This window comes from Halictus rubicundus, chromosome 12 (assembly GCF_050948215.1).
Source record: "Halictus rubicundus isolate RS-2024b chromosome 12, iyHalRubi1_principal, whole genome shotgun sequence".
NCBI lineage: Eukaryota > Metazoa > Arthropoda > Insecta > Hymenoptera > Halictidae > Halictus > Halictus rubicundus.
The window spans coordinates 6096005-6107571 of NC_135160.1; the positions used below are offsets into that span (position 1 = coordinate 6096005).

At 49.2% G+C, this 11567-nt stretch overlaps 1 protein-coding gene across 2 annotated transcripts in view; it reads right to left on the reverse strand.

Annotated features, from left to right (window-relative positions):
* The window catches only part of LOC143359893 (receptor-type guanylate cyclase Gyc76C), a 91193-nt gene extending 79860 nt beyond the window's left edge, over positions 1 to 11333 (reverse strand). Inside the window, exons 1-2 of one of the 2 annotated variants that reach the window (XM_076798234.1) lie at positions 11202 to 11317; positions 2699 to 3709 (exon numbers count right to left, since the gene is read on the reverse strand). The gene's annotated coding sequence lies outside the window, so the exon portion shown is untranslated. Of the gene's footprint in view, positions 1 to 2698; positions 3710 to 11201 lie in introns of both variants that reach the window. The other variant, XM_076798235.1, reaches the window with a different exon arrangement.
* Positions 11334 to 11567: the final 234 nt, after the last annotated feature.

Below are 11567 nucleotides of genomic sequence, written 5' to 3' on the forward strand. Positions count from 1 at the left end.
TCAAAATTCCACCTTCCTTTGTCATTGTAAAATTGTTGCATTAAATTGTGTAGCTTTTGTAAATTCTGTCAATCGACTGTGCACACGGATAAACCAGAGGGAACGAAATTTTCTGATGCACACCGGAAGAGGTACCACCGACGATGATTCAGCTGGCGAAAAAATCAGGTTATCGTTGAACAAAGAAGACGAGAACGAGGACAAATTTTCTGAGCAAACGTTAGCATCCTGTCGAAGACGTCGGAAACGTTTTCGCTTGAAATCAATTCGTAAATTTGAAAAAGAAATGGGGAAACGCTTGACTGGGAAAAAGGTTCGAACAACGTGGTGAACTGCGAGTGCAGAATCGACAAATCGGTTCGGCCGCGGGAAAAAGTACGCTGGAAATTTTCCTCTACGTTCTCTTATCAGCTCGTTAAGTAAACTGTTAACGGTTAGAGCACCGTGGACCCTGGCACGACACATCAGACGTCGCGTCGTCGCTCCAGTAATTTCTCGGGATCGGAGGTACAGTCGTGCGGGAGCCTCGGTTTCGTTTGCTTTTGTACGTCAGAGATTCCTGTGTATCGGAGCCGAGCGACGAAAATACAACGCGCGGCTTCGATACGCCGCGCGTCGATTACCAGCGGCAAATAATACGCACGACGGAGGACACTGTTCGAAACTGTTTTGTGCGGTGTGCGCCCTTAAGGAGGGAGTTTATTTATTGTAACTTGTGGGTCGGATCAATCTTGAAATTTTTGGGCTATTTTACTGCACCATCGAAGTAACTGAAAATATTCTTTAACGAAAAGGAAACGTTTCGAATAATCGTACAAATAATAATGCTTGAGCTCATCTAGGCAATTCTTCGTCAATATGTTTAAATAAATTGTTGAATAATTTTGAGGATAATGATGAATACCACACAAATCAAGTTAAAAACGTGAGAATCATAAATGTCAATTATGGAAATTTATGGGTCAACGAAAACCTGGAACCCTCCGCTTACATAAAGATCAGGATTTGAAAAAAACGAGCTTTACGATCTTTCTGCCACCATGAATGTTTCCTCAAACATGTTTTTGTCTATGTGGAAGTTATAGAAGTTGAGTTATTAGAGTAGTCGCACAGTAGTCGTTTGAATGGTTCGCTGTGTCCGAATATCGTCTGTGTACAATAAAAAACCTTTCCGAGGAAAACCTGTTCTGATTAGTCATAGTGAACGGAAAAAATTAATTATAACGTATGTTCCTAGTTTCACTTATACTGTCGGTCGCTTGTTTTACGATTTCTTGCATTCCACGTTTATCGCCAGTCTCGTTTACTTTACAGGATAGAGACTGACGAAACGATAATAGCATTCCTTTTTATTTTCAGAGGAACAAGATAATATTTACAAATTACTGTCTGATTTTGTATCTCTGACAGAATTTTATAAAATAGGGGTTGAAGAAATGGAGTCGCAGAAATGAGCGGGAACCAATTGCTGAAATTACCAGAAGAAGAGCATCGAGAAGCGTATCACCAGTTCGATCAGCGTTTCAATACGTCAGTATGCGCCCCACGTGGCGTGGAACGTGTTAAATGGCTGATCATTACTGGAACAATTACCCTACTCGAGGGTTACATTGTTAAAATTCTATTATAGCGTTTAGAGCGCAGCACGCAACAGACTGCCGTCGCAGTGTCAATTTTCAAGTATGCAGAAATGATCGTGTGTCACTCAGATACGATAGTTACGTTAAAGAATGTATTCGAGTGGACCTAGGCCGCCCAGTGGTCATCGAAAGCACCCCGTTCGGAGGGTTAACACGCACGTTTCCGGTTCCGTTCTCGTCGGCCATGCGAGGGCTAGTTCTCGGCCGTAAACAGCGGCCACAATCACGAAACGAGACGAGCAACGACAACAAGAGGGTCCCGGGGCCTCGTTCGAAGAACCATAAACGCCGCCCGAGGAGCCGAATCCACTCTAATTCCCGTGGAACCGCGCGACGCAGAAAAAACGTCAACAACGCCGTTTCCGGAAATACACGGGCGATCGGCGACAAAGGAATTCGAGATTTCCATCACAAGGCGCGCCTCGTCACGCGTCAAAAATCTCATTTAACAACAACAGGCGGCGGAGCATCTTTGGCGTCGCGATGCGCATCGTTTTCCCGACTTGCTTTCGCGGCCACGATCTCCCGGAGATCGTTATCAAAGAGCATTCTCCCTCTTTCTCTTTGCTCCCCCTCGATCGTTACCAATCGTAACGACATATCGAGTGACACTCGCGGGAATTTTTGTCAGAGGAATTTCCTCGGGGCAGCTGGCGCGCGTCCAATCGTTTGCTCTAGCGAGCGCTCGCTAGAGACCGTCCTCCTATTCGCTCGTGTGTGTACCCGCGCGCAACTATTCCCGCCGCCGCACCATGCCGCGCCGGTTCTCTCTTGGTTCGTAGAGAGAGAGAGGTAGTGAGAGAGAGAGAGAGAGAGAGAGAGAGAAGAGGAGAGAGCTAGCGAACGGTGCGCCGACCGACGACGACGACGCTCGCCTCGATAGAGAAGAGAGAGAGAGGGAGAGAGAGGGCGCCGGAGGAAAGGGAGGAAGAACACAAGAGAGGAAAGCGAAGAAAGAAGAGAGGGTGGAGTAGGTGGGGAGGAAGACGGGGAGAGGGAGGGGGTCGGGAGGAAGAGGGAAGAGCAGTGTACACGGGGCGCACACGGTTCTCTGTTACCTGCGACTCGTGGCCGTGTCCAGCATGGTAATCCAATCCCTCGGATGGGGGGCTACCTCGTCATCCCTGCGGGTCTCTGGTTGACCGATCGCGAAAAGTCGAGGAACTTCACTGAACGGCTACTTCCGTCCTCTTCCCGGGGCACTGCTCGTCGGTAATAAAAATCACTCACTAGCCGTGCGATCCCCGGCGTGAATGTGCACGAGAGAGAACGCGGAAGGACGCCTCTGGCTGGCGCGAACACGAGACGCGCACACCTCCGGATTCGCTCCACAAGCTTCTGCTAATCTCTCTTCTATTTGCGACTCTTTTTCTCCCCTGCTTGTAAACCGTCCACGGTCGTTGTCGTCGTCGTCCTCGTCGTCGTCGCCGTCGCCGTCGTCGTCGTCGTCGACGTTGTCCGGTCGGAACCGAATCGGACCCACTGCGCGAACGAGAGAAACGCACGCACGCACGCACGCACGCGCGCGCGCCGTAAACAACACTCGACGACTGGGACCGAATATGCGTGTACGTGCCGCTTTCAGCCGCCACGATCACGGGAATACCGCGGGCTGCTGCTGCTGCTCGGTTTCACGAGGAACGATACGCGCCACCGCAACACCCAATCCACGTACCCCCACACGAACGACCGTACGCTAGCAGAGGCCGCAATACACTGAGCGAACACATGACTTCGAGGGGGCCTAGTGTATGCGCGCGCCGCACAGCGGGCGCCACCGACGCGGCGCGACGATCGCCGATCGCCGAGACGTACGAATCGCGCCCCCGGAATCGATTTTCCTTTACCTTGGGAAATCCGACGAAATCCCGGAAATTTTGGAAACTATGTGACCGGGAGCGATCCGGCGACTGGTCCAGGGAATTTTCGGTACTGGTCCCATTCTCCGAAACTTGCGAACCTTCAGCATCCAGCGCCGGGCATCGTCCCTTGCAGCATCCGTGAGTTTTCTCTTATTTCCTCCGATTTTCTCATATTTCACAATTGCGGTGGTCCAATGCTGTTGAACACTGTAGGAGTGCATGCAAATTGATATTACTTGTCCTAGCCTATTTTTGAGTATTACGAGCTCCGCGCTTTGCTGACGGTTTTAGAATGTTTGTTTAATGTTCGGTTATTGTTGCTGCTAATTTTGAACGTTATGCTTACTGTGATCCGTAGATCAGTTTAATACATGATGTCTGTTCTGTGATTCTGTCTTTTCAAGCTTTCGACGGTACATATTCGCGGGACGGCAAAAATGGCGGTGGAATCGGATTGGCGCAGCGCGCATGCGCGAGGATTCGGCGCCGGAATTTCGATTTACGAACGCCAACCCGCGCATTTTGCGATTTTCTCAAATCCGTGTTCGTACAAAGTCTGACAAAATGAATGTTCTGACAAGGATTTACTAGGATTTTCATATCCTGGATGAAAATTTAGAGATAGCTCTCGTTTCGATCGAATAACGGATCGAAATCTATGTGTACACATACATCGGCGGTCTAACGTAGACTGTGTTTGACAAATCATGTTGACTGAAATAAATTTAAGCGGGCGGCTTACCGAGACGTCACGAGGTGTAGAACAGGATTTCGTCGCTGATTTACAAGGATGACTGGCTAAGGACACTCGCGGGTAACCGAAACTTCTCTGTTATCGGTTTGCACGCGGTTATCACATTCTTGCCGCGCCGTTCGCGCACTCGTCCCCGTTCATTGTTCTCGCTCTTTCTCGAGGAAGCGAAATCGATAAACATACATGCTCCCGGCTCCGTCGCGAAGTCACCGCGTGTTTCCGAATTCCTGTGGCGTCGCCGATACGCCACGTAAAAATAGCCGTCTCGGTCAAATAGAATCACGTTATCGCTCCTAGGAATGTCGGTGAGACGTTCTATTCGTTCGACGAAGAACCGGAGAGAACGGTAGAGAGAGAGAGAGAGAGAGAGAGAGAGAGAGAGAGAGAGAGAGAGAGAGAGAGAGAGAGAGAGACCGAGGAAAAAGGTTCCGTGAAATAACACGACGAGCTCGGCGTTTACAATCTAATTGCTGGTGGATCTCTAGCCTGCTGGATGTAATCTTGTTTACAGGGCAAAGTTAAGGGGCCTAGCGGTGTATTTACTTACACCGAACTGTTTGATCTCCAGGTCGTTACGTGCGCCAACCGCGATTGATAGTGAAAGCGTTCGTTATCAGCGAAGGAACGCGCAAATACCTGTCGATATTTTTACGCGACTCGCGGCAGTCCAAACAAACGATTTACGATCGCTTCGTCTGCGGTATGCGAAGCACGCGCGTCTGCTCTCTCGAATCTCAAAAATTTCATCCGAGAACGCTATTATTCCCGAGCACGGCCCTCTCTCGTCTCGATGGAATAAAAGTTTCTCTCTCTCTCTCTCTCCCTCTCTCCCTCCTTCAGAGCCCGCAAGTCCCCTATCTCGCCCAATTAATTTCTCGGCCGAGTTCGTTTGTACCTCTCGTCCTATCGCTATCTTCCTATAAATTTTCCAACGAAAAAAATCCTCCTCCGATTTTCGAGGTACCCAACCATCGCGAAGAACCGGGCCGCGTTCTTCAATGGGATTTCCGGTACGCGAATGATCACGGCCGAAAGAAGGCCGTCGACATTCGAAAACGGGGAAAAAACGTCCGCGACGAAAGAAGAAACGGTTGAAATATCAATTGGCGTGTGTACACAACCACAGTTAGCAACAGTGACGTAGCCGACGACGCACAGAAGCGGCGATTGGCTGGTAAAACAGCTGCTATCTTATCTTTTTCCCCGTGAGTGTCAACACTCGCCGAGCCGCGCGTACAATGTACCATACGAATGTGTAATTTGCGAGTAGCTTCATTTTTCCTCGTGAAGGGCGGCTCGGAACCGTCCACCTGGATGCTTCAACCCTTCCCCGAGGTCGTGGCTCCTTGGGAAATAAACACGTAGACATGTTATCGACAACAGCTGATCGATCAGTATCGATGCGTATCGGAACGATCGCTTATGTAAAGACAAGTGGTTTATCGGCGCGGAAATCAGACGGGAAATGGAATTTTAATTACGAAACTGTACTTCCTTTCCCAGGATAGCGTCTGATCTAACGAGATTCGATAACGTGCTAGGGATTCTGCTAGCTGTTCGAAGCTAGGCTTCTAATTTTATGGATTTATTGGAATGTTTAGCCTTGCCGAACAAGGTGCGGCGAAATGTTTGATACTGTTTGATGAGATATTGATCTTCTTGGGCTCGATAAAATCTCTACAAGAATATATCTGTGTGGTACGGTTGTGTTCAATCTTTTGCGGTCTTGGCAATTTGCCGTTTCGTTTCACCTAGTCCTCATTTATTTGATCATTTTCGGAAAGCATGATAGTTTAACTGTATTTGAATACTTCTGGTAAATGAAATAACATACTTATGCAGAACTATTGATGCGTTGAAAAATGTTTTATTATCGCCCGTTAAAAATAAGAAAAAGCTCCGTGTTGACATGCGAGGTTGAATCGGACCCGACACAAGACCACAAAGGGTTCCTATACCATAGGACACTGAGGGTTTTCAATCTCTCGGCTCGTATTCGCTGTCGAATAGTCCAAATTCTTAATCAGAACGTCTTATCTTATATCAACAAGAACGGTGGACACATATATCTAATTGAAGCAAACCTTCGAACGCGCACAGCAGAGAACAAACTTTCATCTCCTTTTCCGGTGAGGCAACGGCTCGAATTCATAGACACGCCGACGTGCTCGTTAACGCGGATCGTAAAGCACACTATAACGCCCAAGCGGTAAATCGAACGATAAGAGACATTTTGAATTTCGAGTCGGGGAACACGTGGCAGGCAGATTCGAGTCGGTCGAGCGCGTTAATTGGCCATTGTGCCGTGGCAGAGGCGGCTCGAAAGAATTCAGGCGACAACCTTGTCGGTGCCTAACTTTGATCGGAGCAGCTAGCCGATCATTCGCGTAATAGTTCCGGCTATTTATAATGGTTCGCGTTTTCCGCGTACCCGAGAGCAAGCGGTCGGTCGCACGCGAGCGAATCGCCGCCTCGCGTCGCGCGCCGCGAATCGTGTCGATGGAAATCAGGCTAAATGACAACGAGACCGAGGCGTCACGATCGAACGTGTCGAACCGCGAACGAGTTTATTTTCAGCCTCACAGTCTAGGCTCGAGCATGCCTTATGTAAAGCGACAACGGGTGTGCGTGGACAACGGCCCGTTCGTGATCGCAGGTGCCCGAGCGTTTATGGAAAGACGCGACGGGACTCGGAGAAATTCCGTCGAGTGGGAAGTTTCCGAACCTCGCTGAAATTTTCACCTCGGATCATCGTCATCTCTCCACGCCCCCCCCCCTCTCTCTCTCTCTCTCTCGCTTTCTCCCCGTCCTCGTGTTTCTCTCCGTCTTTCCACCGAGAGACGCTTATCGCGATTATCCCCTCCGGGCGCGTTCGAGCAGCGACGATGTAATTGCCGGCGATCAGAGCCGCTCCTTTTCGTTCCAGTGATGACGACGAGCCGCGTAGATTAGCATTCCCGTATCGAAATTTTTACCGCTCTCGACGTTATTGTTCTACGGACGGATGAGGACAATTCCGAGTCTATAAATAGAGAACGCGGCTGGCGGAACGGGAACCGAATAAAAGTACGGAGAGACCAACGCGACGCGATCTCTCGCTCGCTCGCTCGCTCGCTTGCTCGCTTGCGCGTCCGAGCGTGAAGTCGCAATAACGCGATTAGTATTAACCGTCCGAGTGTCTCCGTAAAAATCTGGTTCGACGCAGTGCCGAGCGATCTCGTCGCGCTTCTTTGATTGAAAATCGAATTTCTCTCGAGAACGACTCGGAAGAGGCTCGAGCGATTTTGATCCATGGATTTTCGAGGAGGTGCGGTGAATCTGCGATGAAGAAGGATCGAGGGAAAAAAGAGAGGAGAGAAGACGGAGAAAGCTCGGGAGCAGGATGGTCGGGTTCTCTCGTCCGTCGCAATTTGTTTTGGTCGCCTGGGACGGCCGGCGTAGTCGTCGCGCGGAGTAATTGTACGCGTCACGTGTGTCTGTCCGTCTGCCGCTAATGACGGATCGTTTTGCAACATTGCTCCCGGTCCGACGTTCAACAACATCGTTCTCAGGAGGCAGATACACCATTTGAAAATTGCGGCGCCCGCTTGCAACCTGTATAAACAATCGGCCATTACCCACCGTTATACGATAATCGTGCTTGACGTCAAATATTAAATGATTTCGCTGCGTGAATCAGGCTGTTTAAATTGTCCGGCTTGATTGAATGATGGCCGCTCCTCTAAGTTGGCCGACAACCACTTCACCGTAAATAAGATGGTACCCCATTCTGTACATAAGAGTCGCCTCGTTATACAGGGTGTTCGCTTCTTGCCGGCTCGCCTTCGAACATCTTCTCTCGGATGTTTCTCATTCTCGATCCCAGCCTTGCTCGTGTACACGAAAATAAGAGGGCAATATGCAACCCTGGAAGTTCGTTGTGATCGTTTTTCTATATTATAGCGGCCGCTCGATAACTATCCGTTTTTGGGGCTTTAGAGGCGGTCTCTTCACTGTGATCGCAGTACGCATGCGTTAGTTAGAGGGCGTTCCTACCGGGCAGTTATCAAGTTGCCACTGTGTTCACGTGACTCAAACTACAGGAAGTTTTAGAAACTATAGCCACATATCGATAGGTCTAGTGAAGTTCTACAAGGTAATAGAACAGATTCTAAACCTGTTCCGAAGGGCTTTTCACTGTGGTCATAGTACGCATGCGTGACTAATATGTCGGAGCAAGGGGTGCTTCTATCGGACAGTTATCGTGTGGCTGAACAGCAGGCATAGTGGATGCATTGTAGATGTCTTTCAGCAAATTTCGAAGCACGAGAGCAGGGGGCGTGGCCAATGTCCGCTTAAAGGGCTCGCTTTTATCGAGCGGCCGTTTTCCGCCAGAAACCCGTTCGTCCCGTTGCGCAATTTTCGCGAGCGTTGTCTCTCGCCAGCTCGGACCGAACATTCGTTTGCTCGACGCGCGGTTCGCAAAGGACTCCGACCACTAAATTGCGCAATAAATTCAGAAGTCGTTCTCGTATTTGCACGACTGTTTCGCGGCCGAGCCGCGGCCCGTACCGCTCATGCCGCGCTATCACGTGCCACGTCGACGTGCACGTAACGAGACGTGCGAATTAAAGTAACGAAGAGTTTAGTTGCCCGTCGAACCGGCAACGGATGTAGTTACAGTTTTCGTGATCGGCGACTCGCCGCGGGATTATAAATAAATGTAACTGTACCGGGCCGGGAAAGGAAAGGAACGCGATCGGTATGCGCGTCGAAACAAAAGGGCACGCTGCCGGTTCGTCGACGTGTCCCTCTAACGTCGGACTTTCTGTCGGCGATTTGCGACGCAAATAATAAACCGGCGTGTTTGAAAAACTACCGTTAGCTATGCGAACCGAGCTGCCGCGAGGCCCCTGGAACACCGCAACCGAACTATCTTCGAGGTAAACGCGTTGGTGATCAGGGACCCTCGACTTTCGAGCGACGAAGTACGCATAATCGCTGACGCAATGATTCAACGTTCGTTCGGCGAATTTTTTAACGCGGTGGGGGCCGGGTTTAGCGTTGGTCTCGGATGATGTTTCTGTGAAACTGTGCAAATTTTTAAATTGTCTTCAATAACTACGCCACGGATTATTCTGCATTTACAAGTTACAAAAATATTCGAGGATTGGTAGATTCTGGTGCTCAATGAAATCGAAACTCAGCTGCGATTCTAATTTCTTAAAATTCGTCGTCAACGCTGAAAACGCGCATAAGCATCTACAGTTGCGCAGCGAATAACGGAGAGTAGTGCGAGTAAAAAGATATGTCGAATTCGTTCGGCGTTCGACGCGTTAATCGAGCAACGAATCAGAAAGTTCAGACGCGGTCGACTTTGATCGACATTTTCTAATTTTTCTCGAGGATCGGCGATCTCGTCGAGGGTCAGAGCCGTGTGGTCGACCAAGATAATACCGGAGACGCGTGCAATCACCGCTTTCTCCGGCCTAGTGTTCAATTAATTCCTTCGATGTTAATAATTTAATGGATCTCGGTGCGTTATCGACGCCGCGCCGCGCGCCTTTCCGTCACGTGTCGCTCTCGTGCGTTGTTCCAACCGCGGAGCCATTGTACTCGCGTGCGTGAACGAGATCCACGAATGCCATGAAATTATCGTGGACCTTCATGCTTGGTTTGAGATACCATGCGTCCAGGAGAAATGATCAATCTTTCAACTTCGTTTCGTTCGCGCGTCGGAACTATTGTGTGTTACGACTTGCATCCGTCGAAGGGGGTAAATAGGCTGACAGTCTAAAAATTTGGCACCATTTTTCTACAAAAATCGACGCACTGTTTAAACGATTCTACCAGCACGAAAATATTCAAAAGTATTTCCCTAAAATTTCGGAATTTTAAAAATAATGTATTCTTTTCAAATTGTCAGTCTGCTTTCCCTCTTGAACGATCTCTCGTATTCGTTTTGTTAATGAACCTCTTTATTTCAAGTGGAAGTACTCAATTTACACATGATCGAATTCACGACAGATCGATTGCTTAATTAGGATACACATCGCCGAGCAGAAGTTCGTGTCTACATTTTTCGAAGCTTCCGAATCGTCGGGCTGTTCATATATTACTCTATAAGTGATCGGCTTAAGTACTAACGTGCCGGCAGTACACAATACTGTTTAACGTTGCACCAGCGGGGCCATTTTGTACGGAGGAGGACGATCAAAATGTCTTTTCCACCCTCTCGCGGAGAATCACGGTTTATGTCCTCGCGAGTTCGTCCGCGATCGGAGAACCGACTGACGCGTTAAATTAAAGATAAATTGACTAGAGACATGTACTTATGTCGAATAAAAAGCACGAGCCTTCTTGATTGTCTAAGCTAATGCGTGGAATTGTACCGTTTTCTCCGGTACGCTATAAATAATGTATAAATACACATCTATTGTTAGGTATCTTCGTTTTGTACGTACGGTCTGGCTTTGGTACATGATCGTGGTACTGCGAGCGAGGGAACGAAAATCATACTTTCCCTCCGTAGCGTCGCGTCGCATTTCAATCCCCGCCGTCTCGCAACGTAATCAATTGTAAGTTACAGCGAAGATAATGTACACTTCTCCTTTGTTTGCGTGTCCTGTAAGTCGGAGGACAAAACAATACCAATTAAGTAGACACTAACTGGCTGAGGAAAATAGAGGTACAATCGGAAATAAAATAGGGACAAGGAAAAACTATAGTTCCCGCTGCCTCAACGCGACGCTACGGAGGAAAACGTTAGGAAAACAGTTGGTTTATCGGCCAACAAGCCGCGATCGAACCGATCGCGTTGCCGGAAGTAACGTGATTGTCGAGCCGATCGATCGTAGAAGCGAAACGGCTTTTATCTCCGCGAAGGTACAGGATTTTGCTCGGCGTCTCGATTAGTTCGCCACCTGGGAGCACTAAATCGAAGGAAATTCGTATCAATTGTCCTACCTCTTTGTCCGCTCAAAGGAGCATCGGTCGGCACGTGAACAGGATCACACGTAGGACGAGCGTTCCCGACGCAGCTCCCGTTCATCGCAGACAACACAGCACTTGGCAACACTCCACCACGCACTTGCTCACTCTTATCGGCACTATCATTGGTCTCGATCCGCGAGCACCGATCCGGCCGTCGAACCGGAAGCCATCGCGGTCTCGGGACTGGCGTCGGGAGACGAGAACGGTGCGTCCATGCCTGCACGGGGACTAGCAGTGTAGCAATACCTACTGGCACTCCAATCCAATCGTCGCGTCGTCCTAGGTTGAAGATCAGCGGCGTGTTGGCGTCCCTTCTTCGGTTGATCTGCTCGTTCGACT